Genomic DNA, 7469 nt, shown 5'->3' with positions numbered 1-7469 from the left:
AAGATTGATATGAATTTTGTGAATAAAATGAGAGCAAATGACAAGCTGAGGTAAGTAGTAATGACTCCAGAGTTTAGTTGGTATATACACTTGGCAATCACATACAAATTTGAAGGGGTTTCTTTGGTTGGTTGGTTTTTATTGTTTGGGTTTGTTGGGTTTTTTTCACTTCAGTCATCTAACAGGGAAACAAACAGGATGATATTTTGAAATTAAGTTAGACAAGCTGTTAATGAAGACTAATTGCTTTGCAAAATTTAAAATATGTAGAGAGAGGTTCCTTGATCTGTGGACTTGAGTTAGAAGTGGGGCTAAAAAAAGATAACTCCAAGCTATTTGCTATCTTCCCAATTTGTAACAAAGTGGGAGCCAAGACGCCCCTGAGAAAGCTGTAGCAACTCAGAAATATGAATCACTGCTCTTTTAGTCTTCCCTAGTCATACAGCTTAGCTGTGCTTTAATATTTTGCTCACAAGGAAATATGAGTGTGCCCTCCACCCACTCCCACCCTCTCTTCATTGACAGAAACCCTTCCCACGCCTTGCTGAAGCAAGACTTGTTACCTCATTAGAGCCAGGAGCCAGAATCTGCCTTGGAAGCTTTACTTTTCAGGAGGTGTGTTTGGGACAAGGTCTGCAAGGAGAGGGGTCTGCAAGGCCGGGTTGGATGGGGCTTTGGGCAACCTGGTCAAGTGCAAGGTGTCCATGCCCATGGCAGGGGGGCTGGAACGAGATCATCTTTAAGGCCCCTTTCAACGTGAAACATTCTGTGATTCTGTGAGTGAGAGTGGAGCTCCCATTGCTTGGCACAGGCTGATTCAGGCATCTCCTCAAGGGGGAGGGACCCCAGCAGGGTGAGCAAACCCAAGTCATGATGACTTGGGTCTTCTTCTGTCATCCTGCTGGCACTTTATCAGGTTACCCCTTCACTAACAATGTGGTCAAACATCACATCTCTTCAGGGAGCTTATCCAAGGTAGAAAACTACTCTGATTTTTCCTTCTGGATTGACTTTTTTTACAGAGCCAATTCACCACCTAACAGACACAAGGGAGAAGGAGCAGGAATGTACAGCTGGAGGTGGAGGTGGGATTTGCCACACCACTGATTTAGATCAGCTTAAAATGCTGTTGAACTGCACTCTTGAGGACGATTCACAGCCTAGTTTCTCTATATAAAAAATAAAGGAGTCACTAGAGAGCAGTAGGCTCTGCATGAGGCGACTTGGAGCACCTAAGCTAACTGCTTCAAGTCAGCAGCCTGACCCCCCACGTTGAAACATGCTGTTATGCAGTAATGATGTTCTGGACACACTTGGGTGACTGGTGGGCTGGGCTTTTTTCTGCAATGTTTATTGATTTAGCAAATGTGAAGAAAGGAGTGCCAAATCTGGCAATTATTAGGGACTCCATGCTGTAGCCTGCTTGCAAACATACAGTGTTCTGAAATATTTTCCAAAGAGCCTAGTTTAATACAAACTGATTTACCACATTATCCTCTTCACAGATGAATACCTCTCTAGTAACTCATCTGTCTCTTCTTCCTACCTGTTTCCTTGCTCATAGCATAATTTCTAATTTAAAATACACAGATACAACACACTCCAGTATGTCTGGGGGCACTCACACTGGCAAATTTTAATCATGTAACTTTATGTGCTCGGGTAAAGAAAACCATCTTCCTCTGGGCTGCTGATGTACTCCCAGGAAAAAGAGAAGCTCTTTCCAGAAGCATGTGCATTATGCTTCCTTTCTGAACCACAGCAGGAGACACAGTTACTCTCTAATCATCATATAAGAAGCCTAAGAAAACTAACTTATACTTTAGACACAGGAAATTGAGTGCCCAGAATTAAGTACTTGGAGAAAAGTGTCATCAAAAATATTTTCTTTATCTGCAGAGTGAAAAAATGTTAAGAACACAAGCAGCCATGCAGTGTAAAAGGATGCATTGTTCATTTTGAGATCACTCCATTTCTAAAGTCATATATTACAAAGTATGGTTAGGTAAAAGACTGAAAAATGTCAGGATTCCTCTATTGCCAGGAACCAGGACCACTATTCAAATTTAAGAGTTGTTCTTGGTTTACTCCGGAGTGGAAAATCAGACAGTGCAAGTGAAGTAAGGAGTTTGGAGAAACTTTTGTTGAACTATGGAAGTTTTTTAGATGAGCTCAGTTTCTGAAAATATGAGTTGCTGTACTTTGTTAAAGACCCAGTATATTTGCAGCAAGAAAGAAGTGCTCACACATTTATTTCTGGAGAACAGTGACACCTAGTGAGCATCTTGACTGAAACTGAGTATTCCCTGGGGTCTTTAAGACTGGGCCTTCTGATTAGACTTCGCTTCTTTTTCTACTATTTGAACTTCACAGTTCCTTGAACCTAAACTGCATGTGCTGCTCCTCTCTGGCAAGGTCTAATGAACATAAAAGCAAAGTAGCTGTGACACAGTATGGTGAAGGAGTGGGGTGACTTCGAAGAGGGGACTTAGGCATGGCAAGGAATATGTAGTTATGTGGCCTGGGACACATTCGTTGCAGCAGAGGAATTAGGGTGGTAGCAGAGTTGCCTGGGCAACAAGCATCAAACTGTCAATCAATGGTCAGGAGCTGTATCAGCCAGAAACCACAAAATGTAAGTGGTTCATTAGTTCAGCACTTTCCTGGTAGATTTTCTGTTTCTGGACTCCTGGGAAGCTCCCAGCAGAGTTCATAGCTGCCTTCTCCTCCTGGAGATCTCAGGGCAAGTAGCCATACTCAATTCCACTTGCAGAAAGATGGACTTCCCCAGACACTTGTCTGAATTTATCCATGTGGTAAAGCCTGCACTCCTATGCTGGGGTTCAGCCCAGGACTATGATAGTGTGTGGACACATACATGAAGGAGCAAATATGTTAGAGCTTTGAAAGAAATGCTTTTGGAACTGAAAATTGCATTAATTTTACATTTTAACACTGTGAATAAGTGATGAGAGGGATGATACTCCAAGGACCTGCAGACAGAGGGAGTCAAAAGGAATTGGAAATGTCACTATGAAGGAAAAAATCTCTCAGATTGCACTGAATCACGCATGATCTTAGGGTTTACAAATTGTTTTGAGGTATGCACACACCAAACTGGAAGTTTTCAGCACTTCATTAGTATCAAGAGAGGTGATCTTTCACATGTGTGATAAATGACCATTACATTCAATCCTACCTTTCCAGGCTGTAAACATCCATTTTATTTCATAAATTACATATATTTTATTGTGTTATGAAGGACACTAGGTCAGATTCAGCAGTTTTTCGTAAAGCAATCTAAGAAACAAGTCTTCTGTAACTATGCTACTTAAAAAAGGCAGAATCCTTTTACACCTAGGTTATTATATCCCATATATTCACCTGCCAACATTTGAAGAAACTCAAAAATAATGATAAGGCCTAGACTAGTGGAAAACTAAAGGTAATATATCTTTACATTATGTGCTGTGTAGTTTCTAAAGCTGGAGGATGAGAAGTCTGTTTTACATAAACGTCTTATTATATGCTACTTGAATAGATTAAATTCCCACTGCAATGTGATTTTTGGATCATTTTCTGTGTCATGGCATTTACAGTGCTGGCTTTTTTCTTTTCTTTTCCTTTTTTTTCCCTCACTGCAAATGCTGGAAGTGTGCACACATTTGAAGTCAACTTGTGCAAATATCTCAAATGTCAAGAATGGAATCTGAAGACTACCCCATTGTGTTACAGCTCTTCTTGTTTTATCTCAGGGAAAAGCACAGTATGTGGACATCTGCATCTTACTGGATAGGCACAACAAGACTTCTTGGAAGAGGACTGCCGACTGTCATAACCACATTGTCACTGACACGGACACTGGCTCTCAAGTCTTGCCTGATTCCTCTCAGAACAAGGGTTTTTCTGCAGAGATCTGATGAAGAGTTTGCTATAAGGAGGGAATGAGCTGTTACACATCACTGGAAACATGACACAGGAGTGAGATGGTGTGGCAGCCAGGATATGGGGGCCAGCCATAGTCATGTGATAGTGTTTGGAGGACAAAGGGAGCAAAAATGATTTTTTAACAAAAGATCCATTTGCTACAACCCTGCTGCCATGAGCAGGGACACCTTCCACTAGATCAGGTTGCTCAGACCTTCATCCAAACCTGCCTAGAACATCTCAAGGGATGGGGCCACCACAACTTCTCTGGGCAACCTGTTCCAGTGCCTCACTGTACAGACAGCAAGCAAGTTCTTCATATCTAACCTAAACCTAATTTTTTTTCAGTCTGAAGCCATTCCCCCTTTTCCTATCACTGCTTGCCCTAGTAAAAAGTCCCTCTCTGGTTTTCTTGTAGCCCTTGTTGGGTACTAAAAGGCTGTTCTAAAATCTCCCTGGATCCTTCTATTCCCGAGGCTGAACAACCTCAGGTCTCTCAGCATGTCCTCACAGAAGAGGTGCTCCAGATCTGTGATCATCTTTGTAGCCTTTCCCTGGACTTGCCCCAGCTAGTCCACTTTCTCCTGAGCAGGATACAGTATTCCAGGTGAGGGTCTCACAATGTGGAGTCTCACCAGAGCAGAGGGGAAGAATCACCTCCTCTGACCAGACCACGCTTCTTTTGATGGAGCCGAGGATATGGCTGGCTTTCTGGGCTGCACTGGGCTTCTTGTCAACAGCACCTTCAAGCCATTCTCTTCAGGGTCACTGTCAATCCATTTTCTACCCAGCCTGTATTTATGATTGGAATTGCCCTGAACCAGGTGCAGAGCCTTGCACTTGGCCTTGTTGAACTTCAAAAGATTTGCACAGTCCCACAGGCTTTCAAGCCTGTCAGGGTCCCTCTGGATGGCATCCCATCCCTCCAGCATGGTGACCACACCATGAAGCTCAGAGTTGTCAGCAACCTTGCTGAAGGTGCACTCAATCCCACTGTCCACGTCACCAGTGATGATGTTAAACAGCACTAATTCCAATACCAAACCACAAGGAATGCCACTTGTCTCCATTTGGACACTGAACCATTGACACAACTCCTTGAGCTGACCATCCAGCCAATTTCTTATCCACTATTTTGAAGTACTTATTTTGAAGTGCCTACCAGGATATTGATTTACTATTTAAATTTGAATATTAAGGGGAACTGAGAATATTAGAGAGACTTATTATTTCTTCATAGGACTAGTGAGATATATTTATGTGATTATTATTTTTGACAAGGTTGTTTTAGGAATGGCACTCTCCAATTTCATACTCCCACTAAAAAGAAAACCACAAGCTGCTCCCCTTCCCTCCCTCCAGTGGGAGACAAAAGGCAGAGATTATGTACTGAGGTAAGAATAATTCAATGGAAACAGCCATAAGACACGAAAACAAACAGTAACAGTAACAATACTAATAACAAAAATGTACAAGGAGAGGGTGATTTCCATGCACACAAGCTCACCAAGCCCAGAACAATGAAACATAATGGCAGGCACAGCCTCTCTACACACAATTAACTCTGGCTGAAACCAACACAGACAACTACTCAAATAACTTGTTTTTATAGAACCACTTTTCAGATTTTGTAAGACTTAAAGTTTCTATCCATTGATCATCTATAACCCTACAGGTTAGGTTGTCCATGATACATTACACAAGTCTGATCAATCCTTAGCCGGAATTGCTGATCCACCTATAAGCTATCTCTGTTACTTATGTTAAGAAAATACTTGTTCCTACTCAAAAGTAGAAGATATTCTCCATATGGTTAGACCACACACAGTGATGCAGTCTTCATTAAAGCCTTTCCACAAAATGATAAATAGAAATAATTAAAATGAAATGGCCATTTCTTTTGTTTGTGCTCTGTTTTTAATTTGTCTTTTCCTCTTTTTATCAATTAAAAAGTCATGGTTAATAAGCACAATATTTTTCTTGCCTTTAATCATTGTGTCCCCTAGGTGCTGGTGAGGGAGCCCATGTGACTGGAGAGCAGGACTGGAGTCCATGAAGTAGCATTAAGATAAACAATTACTAAATGTTGGCCTCTCATTTTTATTTCTCCAGATTATAAACTGCAGAGGGGATGTTCATTTACTTCTTTGTTTGAATAAAATTATTTGCTGCTCAGCAAATTGGAACTTTTTTTCAGCCCACAAAGTATTTTGCATTCTTTTCCAAACTAGAATATTTACTTTACTGTCCACAGACCCTCATTCTTCTATTGCCATCTCCTTCTGTTTCCCTGACCACTTTTTGTCTAGTCTTATGTTTTCCCCTATTGACTGCTGTACTTCAGTTTTTCCTTTTGCAGTCAGACTGAATCAGGGTATTAATGCCTGTTCTGTCTCATGTTACTAATATTTTCCTTTTCACTCACACCTGTTTCAATATTTCCTTTTGAGCTTCCCTTTTAAACAGGAATAGTTAGAAGAAGAAGTTCCTTGTATTCCATCCTGACACATTATGACTCCCTGCTGCTAAGAACAGAAGTTGAAAGGAAGGCCTCCAACCTTTGCAATAAATTACACTCTTCTGGTCTGATGGAATGGCCCACAACCATTCCAGCCAGCAACTAGAATGGAGGAATATTCAGAGCAGATAAAATTTTGAGGGAATTTTGCTTCCAAATGAAAACAAACAGCAGTCACTGCCTCCAGAAACTCTCAAGAACACACGGCCAAAATTTTAGTTCTTACAACTTTGTCAAATTTTGATCAACATTTTACAGTAACAACAACAGATACATAGTGACATCAGAATGGTTCTTACACTCCATTGAAAACTTGGATATATTAGAGCTAGTATAATTTCAATGGGTGCCACTTGGCATTACTAGGTAGAGTCAATTTAGTTGGAAGAAAATTAGGCAAACTCTTTAAAAGAAACATGGAAAATTTAACATAAAATTTAAAAAAAATATAGCCCTTAGGAGAAGCTGCAGAAGAAAAGCACTCTCTAGGGGAGGATTCCAGGTAATCTTAGACACTTAGAAATTGCAGATGTTCTGAAACTTTTATTTGTGGTCTCTTACCTAAAGAAGAAATTGTGTTTTATTTTTGAATCATAACACTTTCAATTCGCAACAAAACTATGTGCACTTGGGTATCTAGGCTTGCTAGGATATTTTCATATAGTCCTCATAATTCATAAAAATACTTCCAAACCTGTAGACTAAAACTTGAATAATATTTTGCTATAAATAATTAATTTTCTTAAATGAGCACACTAGATTTTTATCTCTTTGATGATTCCTTTATTGCTCTCTTTAAAAGTACATTTAACTGTAAACATTATTTAAATATTATATTATACATATTTTATATGAACTATTAAAGTGAGATATTTATTACAGGCTGCTGCTTTCTGGTTTATACTTGTAAAAAAGCAGGCAAATCCCCCCCTCCCCATAACCCCAAACCAATAAACCACCACCCAAGAAACAGTATTTTTAATAAGAAAATATGCGATGTCATTAAAGATTTAGGAGTATGCTG

This window comes from Sturnus vulgaris, chromosome 5 (genome assembly GCF_052056855.1).
Source record: "Sturnus vulgaris isolate bStuVul1 chromosome 5, bStuVul1.hap1, whole genome shotgun sequence".
NCBI classification, from domain to species: Eukaryota; Metazoa; Chordata; class Aves; order Passeriformes; family Sturnidae; genus Sturnus; species Sturnus vulgaris.
The sequence above is the reverse complement of the archived record's forward strand: the minus strand, read 5'-3'. Positions refer to the sequence as shown.